Source organism: Schistocerca piceifrons, chromosome 9 (assembly GCF_021461385.2).
Source record: "Schistocerca piceifrons isolate TAMUIC-IGC-003096 chromosome 9, iqSchPice1.1, whole genome shotgun sequence".
In the NCBI taxonomy this organism is placed as follows: Eukaryota; Metazoa; Arthropoda; class Insecta; order Orthoptera; family Acrididae; genus Schistocerca; species Schistocerca piceifrons.
This window is the reverse complement of record NC_060146.1, coordinates 90,880,269-90,897,553: the sequence shown is the minus strand read 5'-3', so window position 1 is coordinate 90,897,553 and position 17,285 is coordinate 90,880,269.

Below are 17,285 nucleotides of genomic sequence, written 5' to 3'. Positions count from 1 at the left end.
AATCCTATTAAAAATCGACGACAGTAACATTGGCTTGTAATTGAGTGGATTACTCCCAGTCCGATTCTTCGGTGTTGGTGTGGCTTGTGCAACTTTCCAGTCTTTAGATACCGATCTTTCTACCTGCTCCGCTAAAAAGAGGAACTAGACTGGAACTAATTCTTTCCTTACTTTACTCTCCTGTCCGTGAGATAACATTATAACACTCTTCTTCTAAAACTTAATGGGCTTGTCACGGCTCAAAAACGCATCTTACGCTGTGCAGCCGAAGTCCGTCCTTCGGTACATGAGAAAATGCTCCCGTCTGTGTCTCTCAGCATTGATACTCCTCATCTTCAGAGCAGCCCCACTTAACCATATTTACTCTGCGTTTTGGACTCCGGACCATCCCCTTAGAAAAATTATAAATGACTGTGCTTAAACTGACACACAATAATTTTAGCGCAAAACTATCTGACTTTCAAAAATCCCTACAAAAGAATGGCCCTGACTAACCATAACCTATACCTTTCATGAATCACTTACCTCACAAAAATCTTCGTTACTCAAACTACTGCAATACAGCGTGCGCCAATACTGCCAGCTGAATAAAACATTCTAACTACTGAAGGCACTAACTACTGATAGGCATACTTAGCAAATTAAAGATTTTGATTGAGAACAAACAAAGTATTTACCTTAATAGCCCGAGGCAGGATTCGAACCTGCGACCGTAGCGGTCTTGCGGTTCCAGACTGCAGCGCCTTTAACCGCACGGCCACTTCGGCCGGCTCTCAATGGTGTTCAAAAGTCATTATATATATATATATATATATATATATATATATATATATATATATATATATATGCAGTCTTACAAATTTACTGTCTGTGATGGTCACACGTCCAGATCATCCGCTCTCAAAACTCCCCACATCCACCACTGCTGGCGGCTCAGCTCCAACTGCGCAACGCTACGTGCTGTTACCAGCCAACTGCCCAACACTACAATAGCAAATTCCAACAATGCAAACCAGCCGCATACTGCACACAGCACAGTCAGTGATTTTCATATAGAGCGCTACATGACGTTACCAACATAAAAACCTAAACAGGCTACTTACACTCCTTAATATATTAGAGAGCTCGGAATGTGCTATAGTTACTGCCCTTGTGTCACATCCTCTTTGGGATGCAGGTTTGTATTTTGCAAAAAATCAAACCACAAATTTACGCGGCTGGTCTCAAGCCGGCCTTCAGAGGTACTGCCTGTTGGATAAAGCTCTTCCTTCACTTGAGACTGTCTCGTGGTTATATGTGAAGTGCCGTGAGTCGGTTTACTGTTTTTTTCCTCCTTTGCGGTGCCCTGGCTGGAAGCGGGTAAATTTTATGGTCGTGTGTACACCACACGCATCCGCTGCTAATCCTGATAGTCTGACTTAAAGCCACGTAAGCTTACGTATAATATTGCTTCTTGCACTTATTTTTCCTTACAGTTTCGAGCAGTGTGTTTAAATGTCACTGTATGGTCTAGGCTGAATCAGAAGAATTTTGGTTTGTTGCAGTGGTGTAGCATATGCCGTCTCCATTCATCTCTATTACGCAGGTGGAACATGCATACTTGAGTTATTCTAGAGGGGGCCAAGATGATTTTCTTGACAGTAGTTCTTCAAGCTATACAAAGCCTCGAGTATACCTTTTAAAATTTTTTAATTCTTGAAAACTAAAGTCTGGATTGAGGAGTGACTGCTTCAGTACGAGCGTTTGGTGTGGCACATCGAAACTTCCTGCCAAACTAAAACTGTCTGCCGCTCTAGGAGGGGAACCCAGAACCCTGACTTTTTCGGGCAAAGCACATGAAGGCACTTGTTTGTGTGTGTGTGTGAGAGAGAGAGAGAGAGAGAGGAGAGAGGGAGACAAAACAACTTAGATAATATTGATGGGGAAGTTAGGAAGAGAGCGCACAGACACAGAAATCATGAAGAGAAAATACCTTCTCACCATACAGGATAGCTACCACATTCACAAAAATTTCTAACAGCTCATAAAGAACCACACTTCATTTCGATTTCAACCTCCACTACAACGAAAGAAAATGCATATGCTTTCAGAATACGTAACACGAGGCAGTAAAAACTTAAGTAAATTGTGCCCACATATTATAAAGGAATACTGTTTGTAATCTATACATCCCATAATGTATAGACATATATATACGGTACCATACATGTAGAATTAGCAAAGAAGATGCGTTATAAATAAAAGAGGAGCGAGTCTGGTCAAGAATACTTCTCCACTGCCGCATGTTTATGAGGAGAAACGCATATTAATTTATTATAACAGCTTCTGAGGAACATTGCCACGCACGAAGAAACATAAAATAAAGTAAGTGTTCCCAATTGTGAAAACCGTAGGCACACGGGGACGCTGTCTGCGAGAAAGTATTACTGCCGCAAGAGTGCCAGAAACGGCCCAGGGCGTACACGGCGGTCGCAGTCTTCCAAAGGTGATATCAGGATTCCGCGTAACGCTGGCTGGACACAGCAGTTGCGTTGACTGTGAGACAACCTGAACTGGAAGCTGTGGACAGCAGCCTCCAGAAAATATTTACAGTAAGTATTGTAGACTCCGCAGCAAAGTTTGCCATGATTTGGAACGAATGTCTAGAAGGAAAAAATAGTTGGAACCACAAAGCTGGAAATACTAACAACCTGCACACAAAATCAGTGAGTAACTGTAAGCACTTCGCTGAGTGCGGAAACCGTGATGACTGTAGCGACCGCGACAAACGCACGCTTGAACATAAAGGCAGCTGCTACCTAAGCCTGCAGGTCGCGTATTTGTAGAGAGTGGATGTAATTAAACTTTCGCTTCTTGAAAGGATCCCCATGAATAACGAGTGACTGTAGGGCGATGATACCTTATCGAAGCGTTTAAGGCCATACGAAAGAGAAATAATGAATAAATCATTGAGAGAAACACATTTCCATTTCTACATGCCAGAGTAACCTTTGATAATTGTGTACCATATGTGCGGTCCAGGTTCAGTGTGACAACCATATGCGTCCACGGGAGCCTGACTAGAGATACCACATAATAGTGGGGCGGCCAAGATTTCGTCTCGCGGGCCGCGCCCGCGCACGAGTGCCAAAGCGCACAGCCTCACTTCATGTTTCCCCCACCGCCACGCCAGGCTGTCTGAGCCCACGGAGGGGCAAGAGGCCCTAAATTTAAATGGCAGTACAGTCGCAATGTAGGCAACCTTGTTTTCTATTTCGCATTTCTCAACAACGTAGATCATAAACAAGATACAAATTTTCGGTATTATTTAATTATTTTCAGCGCGCTGAAGACAGAACGCAATTTTTATCTAGGACAAACTGTTGGCATACGGGAATATGCAGACAATTTTAAAGAGTTTCGCATTCAAGCTGCCACGTAAGCGCGAGTTATTTAGTTTCGTAACCGAAAAAAAGGTCTTTCACGCAAATAATGTAGGTCGAAATATTGCAGCGCTTGTGCAACCTCGCTATGGAGACTTAGAAACTCTAAATGAGGACAGCAGTATAGACATATTTGACAGTCTTAACGTACAAAGACTCGGCATTAAAGCTGGATTTATTGTACCTTGGAGGTGAATCAGTTACATAAACCCACGCGCAGGGGCGCTTTCTATTGAAACGGCCCACGGTCTCAAAAAAGGCACGGAAAAAGATGTAAGACACTGTCCTCAAACTCAAACTCTTTATAAAAGTATCCTTGTAATTCGTATAATTCATCAAACCTCTCGTTTCGTTCAATGCCAGTGAGCTTAGGGGAGTGGAATGTCTTTGTTATAATATGACGGTTCTACTATCGATTTTCTTTTTAAATGCATTCCCATCAAATCAGAAAGAAGTTACCTTGCAGTGTGTTACTGTGGGCAGTGTACAGTCAAGTGCGCTTAAAATTCGACGTCTGCAGTCCATTCCAGATGTTCTAATTTTCGTTCCTGTCTGCCTTTTGCTGTTATAAACTCAACATAGCGAATTTTAAATCGAAAAATCATTCCACGCATGCCCCTTGACTTAACCAAACTACATTGCAGTAGTACATGAAGTCCCCGTGCTCTTCGTTCAGTTCAAGTGAAAAGGGTTGCAATGGAATAATGGTTCCGACTTCAGAAATTTTACTATTCGTTCCATCAATTTCTTCACGTGCTCCAGGCCTGAAAATGTAACACAAAGTGCTTCTTTATATACAGAACAGCAAATCCCGCCTGTCAACTGTTGTAGTTTTTTGCTCTTTCATTGTCAAATAAACTTTTAAAATCCTTCTGGGCGGTCTTGTAATATCGTTGCATAGCAAATATGCAACGCCTGTCGTTTTGCGAACTGAAAAGTCTCATACGTCTCGTCTGTCATTCTCACTAATTTAAAGAATTGCGATGACAGATGGCTAGATTGCCTCTTTTCCTGCAAACAGCCACTGGGCCCGTGAATGTGCACAACTCGCGCACTGCTTTAGGATCGCACATTGTGCCCATCATTCTCAGCCATGGCCTCAGTAACTCCTTCAACAACTTGTGACGCCACTGGCCGTCGGCCTACCCCAGTAGCAATTCCCATATCGCCAACTAATTCGAACTTCCGAATCAAGTTCTTCAATCTCGCTGAGGAAAGAGGACGTTTCGTTTAATGCGTCGATACTCGTGAAGAGTAACGACGCTGTTGCCGTTGTTTACGAGTAAAGCCCTGCTCTCCTCGTCCAGAACCGTGTTGACTGTCTGTAACTGTGATCCACACTAAATGTAAATGTCGTGTGACTAGGGCCTCCCGTCGGGTAGACCGTTCGCCGTGTGCAAGTCTTTCGATTTGACGCCACTTCGGTTACTTGCTCGTCGATGGCGATGAAATGCTGATAATTAGGACAACACAACAGTCGCTGAGCGGAGAAAATCTCCGACCCAGCCGGGAATCGAACACGGGCCCTTAGGATTGACCACTCAGCTACCGGGGGCTAACTGATCCACACTGACCCTTATGTTTCAACCCAACGCCGCCGTACCAGTAACGGCGCCTAACAGCAAATAATTACACAACACTATCAACAACGCAAATTCTGGAGCGCACAGTCTCAACAGCATTTCTATACTCATATGGTAAATATTTTTCTGTCTACACTGACTCGACAAGCGAAAGTTTAATTGGAACCGCCCTGTATTTAACCATAGACGACACCTGTACGTTGCTTCCAATACGTTGCAAGTGTCAGTGGTGGTCACAACACTTTGCATGTAGTTGTGAGCGCTTTATGTCTAAGCTAATTGAAATCGAAAAGGGACAGAGCAGTGGTGGTCAGTTGGGTGCTTCTCTAACCAAGCTAGCTGAAGTGTTTGGTTAAAAAATGACGTAATTCCTCCAGCTGTATTAAGGTGTTGGTTTTATTGGCAACTAGTTTCGATGTTATTACAACATCATCTTCAGGCCCATACTTGCTGACAGTAACCGTATGTGTCTAACACTAGTAGTCAGTGGTGAGATAGGCGTGTTCCAAGCGGAAGGCAGGTAGTTCAAATGGTTCAAATGGCTCTGAGCACTATGGGACTTAACATCTGTGGTCATCAGTCCCCTAGAACTTAGAACTACTTAAACCTAACCTAACGACATCACACACATCCATGCCCGAGGCAGGATTCGAACCTGCGACCGTAGCAGTCGCGCGGTTCCAGACTGTAGCGCCTAGAACCGTTCGGCCACAGCGGACTGCGTATATTAGGTGTGATGATGTGTTAGTTTTTATTTTTTCCTTATTTTTGTTCACCCTGTGTTCAGTTCTGTTTCTCTTATGAAATTTACGGAAGTGAGATGAAGTGGGAAGAAAAATACAGCGTAAAAAGAGCAGGTCCATAAAAGACGAAAAAATAGTGAAAAGTGAATGTACAAAAACGTTATTTTTGTATTTAGACCTCTGTCAACAACAGCCGGGCGCTGTGACCGAGCGGTTCTAGGCGCTTCAGTCCGGAACCGCGCTGCTGCTACAGTCGCAGTTTCGAATCCTGCCTCGGGCATGGATGAGTGTGATATCCTTAGGTTAGTTAGGTTTAAGTAGTTTTAAGTCTAGGGGGCTGATGACCTCCGATATTAAGTCCGATAGTGCTTGGAGCCATTTGCACCATATTCTGTCAACAACGAAGAACAAAGGGATGGAACTTCGCCGCGCGGGATTAGCCGAGCGGTCTAAGGCTCTGCAGTCACGGACAGTGCGGCTGGTCCCGACGGAGTTTCAAGTCCTCCCTCGGGCATGGGTGTGTGTGTTTTTCCTTAGGATAATTTAGATTAAGTAGTGTGTAAGCTTAGGGACTGATGACCTTAGTAGTTAAGTCCCATAAGATTTCACAAACGTTTGATGGAACTTCAGAAAATGTAGCAAGGAACAGAAACGCCGTAAATAAACTGTGAGCCAGTCTTATAACGAGCCTAACGTGCGTTGTATGACGCTAGTGTAGGTGCGAAAAAAAAAAAAGATATCTCACCGGTCTGTTACAGTGAGTTGTCTTGTGAACATGGCAGCTCGTCGCGAGTTAACGGACTCTGGATGCGCAACACGTGTGGTTCTCTGTATATCAAAGGTTATATAACATCTCTGTTCAGAATCGCAGGGCTAATGAGAATTCTTCCGGATTGTATGGCCGTGGTCCATGCAACTCTTCAGTTCCTGACGTTTCGTCCAAGGCTGCGTTGGACATCTTCAGAGGTGCTCCTGGTTGTGCCGAGTCTTGCCGACCGCGGCCATACAGCCTGGAATAATTCTCAGCAGCTGAAACATCCGGTCGTGAAAGCCTTCATTGTATGCGGAGGGGCGATGTTTCCACATGCGTTGAACGCCGCAGAGCACGACCGCAATCGTGTGACGAACGGGTGTCACGTCGCCTTCGTAATGCCATATAGGATCATAGAGGATCTGCTGTCAGACCGCTGTCGATTTTAATGAGGACCTTAGCAAAGCATTTTCAGTAACCCGCTTCTATCAGCCCTGTATGAAGACAAGTTCATCGCAAATGGTTCAAATGGCTCTGAGCACTATGGGACTCAACATCTTAGGTCATAAGTCCGCTAGAACTTAGAACTACTTAAACCTAACTAACCTAAGGACACCACACACACCCATGCTCGAGGCAGGATTCGAACCTGCGGCCGTAGCAGTCCCGCGGTTCCGGACTGCAGCGCCAGAACCGCACGGCCACCGCGGTCGGCAGTTCATCGCATTCGATTGAGCAGCCGACGAGTGACGCCACATCCATTGCCTCGCCATAACTTTGGGCCACTCGGTGTATACTTCTGTCTTTTTTTCAGTTGACTGACAAAGACAGTTACTGCACTGCCCAGTCACATTAATGTCAATGTCTGTCAAAGGCCTGAATAACCACCTTTTGCACCGCAGACCTTTGCGAGTCGTACAGGCAGAGTGAATGAGGTTCTAGAAGGTACCGACAGTGAAGTGGAGGCGTGTCGACTCCAGTGAACTGGGCAACTGCGCTAGGTTGAGGATCCATGTTGCGAACAACCCAATCGATGTGGTACCACAGAATCTCGATTGGGTTTGGTGCCCAGGGAAGTAAGGTAAACTCATCCTGCTGCTCTTCAGACCACTTACGTGCACTGCGAACTGTGTGCCACGTTGCATTGTTCTGCTGGTAGATGCCATCGTCCCGAGGGAACATAAACTGCATGTAACTGTGAACATGCTTCCCAAGGATAGATACATACTTATGTTGGTTCATTTTGGCTTCGAGAATGACGAAATCACCTACAGAATATCACAAAAACATTTCCCAGACAACAACACTCTCTCCTCTGGCCAAGACCCTTCCGACTATTGTTGTGTTTGCTTTAAGATGTTTCGTACCGATGGCGCATACAACCTCATGCATCTGATATTGGCACTTGTCGCTACTCAGTGTACTTCCAGTTGCGGCACTCGAGAGCAAATTCCAGCCTTCGGCGGCAAAGAAATGGCTCTGAGCACTATGGGACTTAACTTCTCAGGTCATCAGTCCCCTAGAACTTAGAACTAATTAAACATAACTAACCTAAGGACATCACAAACATCCACGCCCGAGGCAGGATTCGAATCTGCGACCGTAGCGGTCTTGCGGTTCCAGACTGCAGCGCCTTTAACCGCACGGCCAACACAGCTGCGTGAACCAGGCACCTGATGCGAAGGGCCATACGCAGCAACGTTTCCTCAACGGTTGTTAAGGAGACAATGTTGGTATCCCCTTGATTCATTTGGGCGGTCATTTGGTCAACAGTTGTACGTCTGTTCACTTGCACACATCAGCGCAGCCGTCGTTCACCCGCATCATTCGAGGCCTGTGGTGGACCACAGCTGCCACGGCGCCGGTTTGGGACACTTTTTTTTTCACTCCTGCTACTCTTTGTAACAATCCGCCATCTTTATCCGCAAGACGGGTCCTTTCTAGCCTATGGGCTGGTCTCTTAGGCGACACACAGAGCGCTACGACCATAATCTGTGTGTCGTTGCCTGTGCCCCACCAACGTGGACGTGGACCACTATGCCCTCTTTCTGAGTATTGATTTGCAGCCATAAATACTTATTGAAAAATGAATATACAAAGATTTGACAAAATTATAATTCTAGAGTTTAAAGTTAGTTTTAGGTTGAGATATTGTATAAAGTTAGTTAAAGATTAAAGATTTATGTCTTAAACATGCAGAGTTCATTGATAAAATTTTTGTTGAAGTTAAATATGCTTACAGTTCATTTATCAAGAGTACAGACATTAAATTGAGACAAACTTATTTCGTGCTCATATTAATTTGCTACTTCTATTATGACCATTGAAACTTTGCCATTTTGCCATGTACGGTATACTTTAACCACTGCGGCACGCGAACAGTTTAAAACGCCGTTTGGAGATGCTGCGACCCTTGGCCCTTTTGTAGATCACATAAATCAGTCTGTTTCCGCATTACAACGACTGCAGTGTTTGCTGGTTTCCACCGACACGGTTTACCTTGTACATACGTTCCACTGATACAGCTGCCACCTCCCTTCAGTGAGTGATTATTGCACGTTAGCGTCATGGTCACATTAATCTGACTGCAGCGTGTTTCATCAGAAACACCTTGTATCATTGTCAAAGACGCTTATTCGGTGTGTGCACTGCCATCGTCCGGAGTATTTCGCCAGTATCGTGTATCTTGCACACCTGGTGGTTAGTTTTGTCGTGACTACCTCTCCCAAGCATCTCAGTTATTCTGAGGGAACGTCACCAGCTGCCGGTAGGAGTGGCCGAGCGGTTCTAGGCCTGGAACCGCGCGACCGCTACGGTCGCAGGTTCGAATCCTGCCTCGGGCATGGATGTGTGTGATATCCTTAGGTTAGTTAGGTTTAAGTAATTCTAAGTTCTAGGAAACTGATAACCTCAGAAGTTCCATAGTGCTCAGAGCCATTTAAACCATCTTGTCACCAGCTCCAGGAGCATTGTTTCGACTTAGGTCTTTCAGTGCTCTGTCAGATTGTTCTTGCCTCATATTTCCCATCTCATCTTTATCTACTTCCTCTACATTATAAGCTTTTAAATCAAAACTTGCTCTAAAACCTTATTTTTGTGGGTTAACTATTGCCCTGGTACGGCTTGCCCCCTATGGCCAGTTCTACAAACCTACGGGGCTGCTTATCCCTGCTTGATAAGGACGCCAAACGTTGAAACGGTACTCTAGCATTGGTCGCACTTCTATCTTCTGCTCGATTTCCATTCGCCTGCCCTAGTACTGAGCTTACGCGTTTGCCGATTTCATATTACAGTACTTCCTATTATTACCTTTCCGTGTCTATAGCTGAGTGATGAGCACTGTCGACAGTTATGCGGGAGACTCGGGTTCGACTCCCGGCACTGCCAAGTATTTTCCCTTGCTGGGAGTTCTGGAGCGTGGTGAACAGAGTCTTGTGAGGCCAACTGAGGTGCTGCTTGAGCGACAAGAAGCGGTCCAAGATCAAAGGAGCCGTCAACGACCGGAAGAGCGGCGTGCTGACTCGACGCCCCTCCATACCGTATCGAATGACGCCATTGGTAGAGAACGACACGGCGGTCGGTCGGAGCCAATTAGGCCGTGTGGGACCATGCCGTGGCGCTTTACTTTCTTAGCTGAATTTTCTCACGCTCAGAAACTTGAAACCGGCCGGAGTGGCCGTGCGGTTCTAGGCGCTACAGACTGGAGCCGAGCGACCGCTGCAGTCGTGTGTTCGAATCCTGCCTCGGGCATAGTCGTGTGATGTCCTTAGGTTAGTTAGGTTTAATTAGTTCTATGTTCTAGGCGACTGATGACATCAGAAGTCGCATAGTGCTCAGAGCCATTTTTTCAAAAACTTGAAGAGCGATCTGTTTTTCGTGCTAAAAACATTCTAAAGGCAAGATCCCATAAATATTTCTTGCTTTACAGACGACCGATTTCGACATACTTCGCTGTTATATTATAAAATGTGTTCATTTTAAGTGAGGCCGCATGCAAAGACGTCATGTAGATGTAGATAAAATGTAGCACATAATGTGCAGGTTTGTCACACATAAAAAATTTAAAATCAAGAAGCACCTTCTCAAAACCGTCATAACTTGTATCTTTACGCTTTCTTTTGTGGATGAGTAGAACATGTTCAGCTAACGCTAAGAGATGCCCTACTCTGTTTTTTTATTGTGTACCGTGTTTTTATGGCGTGACAGTCATCTGTGAGCGCTACGTGTGTGGACATGGTGGACGTGGCCAGGTACTTCTTGATTTTAAATATTTTATTTACGGCAAAGCTTCATATTATGAGCTACATTTTGTCTACGTGACTACGTGGCGTGAGGTCAACTCAAAAGAGACACATTTTATACTATACATTTTTGAAGACCTGAAGATGACAGCAAAGTCTTTCGAAACCGGTGGTTTGTGAATAAACAAATGGTTGGTTCGAATGGGTCTGAGCACTATGGGACTTAACATCTATGGTCATCAATCCCCTAGAACTTAGAACTACTTAAACCTAACTAACCTAAGGACATCACACAACACCCAGTCATCACAAGGCAAAGAAAATCCCTGACCCCGCCGGGAATCGAACCCGGGTGCGAGAAGCGAGAACGCTACCGCACGAGCACGATCTGCGGACATTAAACAAATATTTATGGGATATTGGCTTTAGGAGGTTTTTACTTCCTTAATATTACCCGTAAATACTTACGAGATGTGTCACACTCATGACGTACACCACAGCAAATAGTGGGGCTGCAGAGTTTCTTCCGCTATATGGATTCGAACACGGTATCTCCGAGGCGATCGCCATCGCGGTGACAATAGTAAGTAGCCCTGGCCTCCAGGTCAGTGCCCCCACAACTACTGCCGTCCTGCGTCGTGTATACAAGTCGTGTTGCATTCACAGCGCACTTAGGTTCTTGGAATGAATATCAGAAAGGCCGATCGTACGGCCACCCATCAGTCAAGCTACGGCGGTAAGCGCACGACAATAAACGACGGCCTACAGACAGCACAGAGAGAGCTATGCGGATGCTTATCAAAGCGGCGGCAGCTCCCTCGTCCTGTAAGGCTTGCAGTTAACTCCGACCGCTCCTGTTGCGGTTTTTCTTGCTCACGTGACCATCGATTAATTCATTCACGTATCATACCTATCATTATAAGGATCGAAAGACATGAAAGGAAAGCAGTAGTTGAGAAAGGAGTGGGACAGTGTCCAACCAACCGCCAGTGTCATTCAGTCTGTGCATGATCGACCTGATGAAGATGAGCGCTGACACAGCTGAAACAAGTGTAATGGACTGTAGTCGAATTGAATGAAGTGTTGCTGAGGGAAATGGATTAGGAAATGAGGCATCAACGGTGGGAGACATGCTGTACAAGTCAATTAAAATATCTATGAATCAAGAAAACATGCAACATAAAATAAACATGGCTGTTCTGTTCAAATGTTCAGATGTGTGTGAAATCTTATGGAACTTAACTGCTAAGGTCATCAGTCCCTAAGCTTGCGCCGGCCGCGGTGGCCGTGCGGTTCTAGGCGCTGCTGTCCAGAACCGTGGGACTGTTAGGGTCGAAGGTTCGAATCCTGCCTCGGGCATGGATGTGTGTGATGTCCTTAGGTTAGTTAGGTTTAAGTAGTTCTAAGTTCTAGGGGACTGATGACCTAAGATGTTAAGTCCCATAGTGCTCAGAACCATTTGAACCCTAAGCTTACACAATACCTAACCTAAATTATCCTAAGTACAAACACACACACCCATGCCCAAGGGAGGACTCGAGCCTCCGCCGGGACCAGCCGCACAGTCCATGACTGCAGCGCCTGAGACCGCTCGGCTAATCCCGCGCGGCAATGGCTGCTCTACTTGCAAACTTGACTCAACACTACACAAAGGAAAGAAAGACTCAAACAGGAACCACACCACTCCGAGCGAGCTGTCGCAGTGGTTAGCAGTTGACTCGCATTCGGGAGGAAGACGGTTCAAACCTGCGTCCGGCCATCCTTGTTTAGGATTTCCGTGACTTCGCTAAATCGCTCAGGCTAATGACTGGATAGTTCCTATGAAAGGGCACGGTCTACTTCCTTTCCTAATTGTTTTTGTTGAACTACTGAATGAAATATTAGCGCAGATTTCAGTGATATTTTCATTCATATTGCATTAATTAAGTGTTCTACGGGTCAAATAGCACTCTGAAGTCATAGACAAGGAAATAGTCGACCAATCAGCAAAACGTAGCATAGTGGAAGGAATGCCTTTATTCGTACTCTCTACGTTGTAAAGACTGTTTGTGAACCTACAGTAAAGAAGTAGGGAATGCGGTGAATGGTATGGATTTAAGTAAACCTCTACTGTGACAGAACGGCAATACTTTGCACGGAAGTAACCGTACTGTCCTAAAAGAACATGAAATAAGGGAACAAAGACATCGACGATTTTTATGTTGAAACCCTGTCAGGACACGCCCTAAGTTAGAAGACTTTTTCTAAGTCTTCTCTACATACTACTGGTTCAAACAGTAATGAACACAATAAGAAAAAAATATAGCTACACTATCAGTTAGCATTACTAAGTACCATCGTCAGGCCATCGTCTGGTGCACACTTGTCAAGCTTTGTTACCGAAACAATTGTGTAATATAGTTTATAATGTCTCATTGTACACAACAAAAAGGAAAATGACTGTATGAACATATGTTTACGAATCTGGGTATACGTAAGAAAGTCAATGATCTGTTTAATTGAAATCCGGGAAAAAAACCATTTAATACAAAAGAATTATTTTAACGGCTCCGTAAATGTATAATTTCTTTGATGTTGTATTACTCTGCCGAAAAGTCGTCGTGAGTGGTTGCAGCGATGGACCAAGGACTATTGCTGATCTAGGCATATTGAATTGCAGAGACATATCAGGAGCTGGAGTACAGAGAGTCAGTATTGGCCGCCTTTAAGAACAGTTCTTCGTTGAAAGCATTTGAATGAAATATAAAGAGATAATCTTGTAAGAGATCTTCCAAGAAAACAGCAGTATAATTTCCTGAATGCATTTCAAGTGACTTAAAGATGTAAATCTTTATTTCGTTTTCCATATAGTAGCTTCTGTGAACGTGAGAAATCGTCAGAGACTTTATGTGATTTTATTGGTGAAGTGACTCCTGTTCGAAACCTGCTGTCACGTCCCTGAATACTTAATTTCATGTATAATCTGCAATAAACCTATATTAACAGCTGTATCAGTTTATCAATATGTTACAGATCTGCCGTAGCACTACCGACAGAATCCGCTGTTTCTCTCCGATGGAATAAGTTACCTTACAGGCAATCGTGAACTTAGAGAGCTGCGACAGACAAAGCCACGAGATCTACGGAGACACTACTCTTAATTTTTTTGTGACCTTAAAATACAAGTAGCAAAGACTTGGTTCTGTCAAAATTCAGAATAATAATTCAAGTCAGTTGAAGGGCTTTTAAATAATCTTATCTAATTTAATAATTAATGCCCGATAACTATCTATCTGCAGGACAGTATCATAATCATAAATGTAAATCAATTAATTACCTGTTAAGGATAATCATGAATGAAATAAATCATAAATAAAACCCTGAAAAAATAAAAATAGTAATAACCATCCGCTATTTGACTTACTGACTCTTTTAATGAGTCTATTTATATGCCATAACTTGAGCTCTTGAGTAAGCGAGTTTGTGATGGCCTTGTACTGGGTTTGGTACCGAAGTCGGTAGTTATTAGGGAAAAAAGTGCTATCATAGTTTTAGTTCTCTTGGTTCACTGCAGGAGTTGTCGCAAGTGTTTACTGGACCTGGCCCTTAAGGGCATCGAAGTGCGGTGCGCCTGCAGGGTATGCCCTCCCGCGACGCGCTCCGCACCGTGCGACGCCGCGCCAGCTACTGGCCGGCGGTGGCTAGCGCGACGCCGGACCGCCCGCAGCGCTGCCCCGCGGCCGCACGCCGCACTAGCCGGCGCGCCGCCCCTCCCCGCTGCTACTGTCCACGCCAATCGCCGCGCCCCTCCAGGCCGCCCTCTCCTCGGCCGCTCCAGGGAGGGGAGGACGCCTCGCGGCCGGCGGCGCCCAGACCTGCGGGCCTAGCCTAGTAGCCAGCCCCCCGCGTGGCCGCGCGCACTGACCGAGCCGAGCGCACCCGAGGGCACCCGAGCGCCGCCGATCGCCCGGCGGGCAGCGAGCGGACGCGCCGCGCTCAGTGGGGGCTGACCGAGCGAGCCGCCAGCGCGTGCGACTGCGTGTGCGTGCGTGCGTGCCTGCGTGTGAGTGCGTGCGACGCGCCGACCGCGGCGACGCCGACGCCGGCTGCCAGTCGGACGCTGGCCAGCCCAGCCATCACGTCGCGGCCGCACCTGTTTACGTTCCGCCGCTCCACTGTGCGGACGCTAGCGCGTCGCTACCGAGGCAGACACCTACGCCACCCCTCCTCTCAGGGGGTGGTGGTGACGCACCACCGTTTATTTCTCCTCCACGCTCACCGCCAAAAATCACCAGGACCGAAAATGACTGACCACTGGCGAGTAGTGGGAGGACACATTTACAATCGACAACACGTCAAGTGATCTGTTACTTTTTGTTTTTGTTGTTATCCGATTTTTTTTCCTCATCGGGTGTTTTTTTGTGAAAATTTTTGTTCCGTTTACCGTCGGGAGGGTCTGTTATTTTCGGAGGGGGACAACAATTTCTCATTGCTGAAGACACGCAAGAAGGATCGCCGACGGACCGACGATGAGGATTAAGATGCCTGCTGTGCGCATAGCGCAAGGTAAGGAATATTACTCTCTACTAGAAATTTTAGCTAGTTTCCTAAGACTGCTTCGCATATTTGTGGAACCATCCCCGCGTTTGGCAGTGGTTCAATTCTAGCCCTCTGTGCATCTCACCCACCACGCCAGTAGAAGGTCGGTAATGCTCGACAGCAGCATAGTGTTTTCGCATGAGTAGTAAATGAGCGAAGTTTCGTTCTTTCTTATCAGTACCTTCAAACTGGAACAGTAAGTGGAAGTTGGAAATGACAGATGTACACTAGGCACTCTGCGCCATACAACTGCATAGTAGATGCATCTATGCAGATTCCTTTTTGGTGTTTTCTTAAAATTTCTCCAGGCTTGTGACATATTCAACACGTAAAACGAAGCAACATTGGGGCTGCTGTTGCAGACGGTCATCTTACATATCGCTGTGCATATATATTACTAGTATATACTTCAAATTTCTCCCAGGCTTGTGGCGGAATTATGATGTAAAATGAAGCAACGTTTTGGCTGTTATTGCAAACGATCATTATCACGAAGTACATGTATCAATGGTCTCTCTGATTGAGTACACTTGTGATAGTGGCCGGAACTTCCCTGCGTTTTACATCGCGTCGGGGTCACAACACTCGTAAGATATTTTGATTTGCGTGGGTCGACGGTAACTTAGGTGAGAAGTACGAGGGTGTGACAGTTATCCTGCCTTGAGCTTGCGCGCTGTCGATCTTCGGGGAAACAACGAATGTAGCAACTGGGATACGTCCTGTCGTGACCCGTTAGTTAAGCTGAAGATCTGCTTTGTTTACTGTCACCGGTCGCCCTACACACTGGAAACGTTTCGATAACTGGGTGTGGTACAGCGCACTTTCGTGGGTCGCGAGACAAACTGAACACTTGCGCGCCGCCGTGGTTCTCGCGGGGGATAAAAACTGCGCAAGATTCGCACAGTAGCGGGCAGGAGTGGGGGAGTGTAAGAGATGCGTAGCGCGAAGTGGGGGCGGAACCTCCGGCCACGCCGAAAACGTCTTCCTCGAAAGGACGAAAATAACAGCGAAAGAACAAAAAATGTAGGGGAGAAGAAACGGAAATGAATGAGACAAAAGGTGTTCTGCTTAGCGAAGTGAGGAGGAGACAGGACAAAATTTGAGGGAGAAAAGGATCGGGGAGCTCGAATAAAGATAGAGAGGGCGGTACGGCGCCTGCGATGTCGCATCCAGCTCACGTGACTCGGGCTTTTTTTTAATTAACGAGCGAGAGAGACAGTGAGAGAGGAAGGGAGAGAGGGAATGAGTCTTCTTCTACGCCACGTCTGTGTGCCGGTCGGCGTGTTCGTGTTGGTGGACGTCTTGAGCGGAGCGTTTGAGGGTAGACGCGCCGCGCCGCCTCCACCCCCGCACCTGAACGTAAAAGAAAACCGAGAGTCGGAAAAAAGAGGAGAAGAATTTCGCGCAAGAAGAGACGACGAAGGAGAGCAAGTACTCTCCGGCAGAAAAGGGGTGCGGAGATGGGGGAGGAAAACTGGGAAGAGAATAGACGCCGCCTTGCAAGATAAAGACGTCGGTGGCGGCGGCGGCGGCGGGGGTGGTACGGAAGAAAAGGCGGTGCGAGGGGGTGAAAAAGTTATGATAATTATCTGGCAGCTCAGCTCTGGCGCTCCGTGGTGCGCCTGTGCTTTTCCGAGGCCCGCGGGGGGTGTCAGTGGAGGCGGCGGGGGTGGGAACGGGGGCGGGGGAGTCTCGTAAGGAAGGTTTGAGCGAAAAAGAAGGGAAAAAAGGAAGGGCGATAGGGGGTGGCGGGGGGCGGCGAGTACTTAGAAAAGAACGGGTTGGCCGTGCCAGTGCCTCATCAGACATCTGCGGCGGTGCAAGGTGCTGGCAGCGCAAGCCGGCCCGCCGATCCGTCTTTCCCCGCGCGTGCAGCCGCGGCCGGCTTGGCACCGAGGCGATCCGTGGCTGTCAACTGGAAGAGCGCGGGGTAGTCGAACTTGTGTGCGATAACAGCGGCGGAGTGT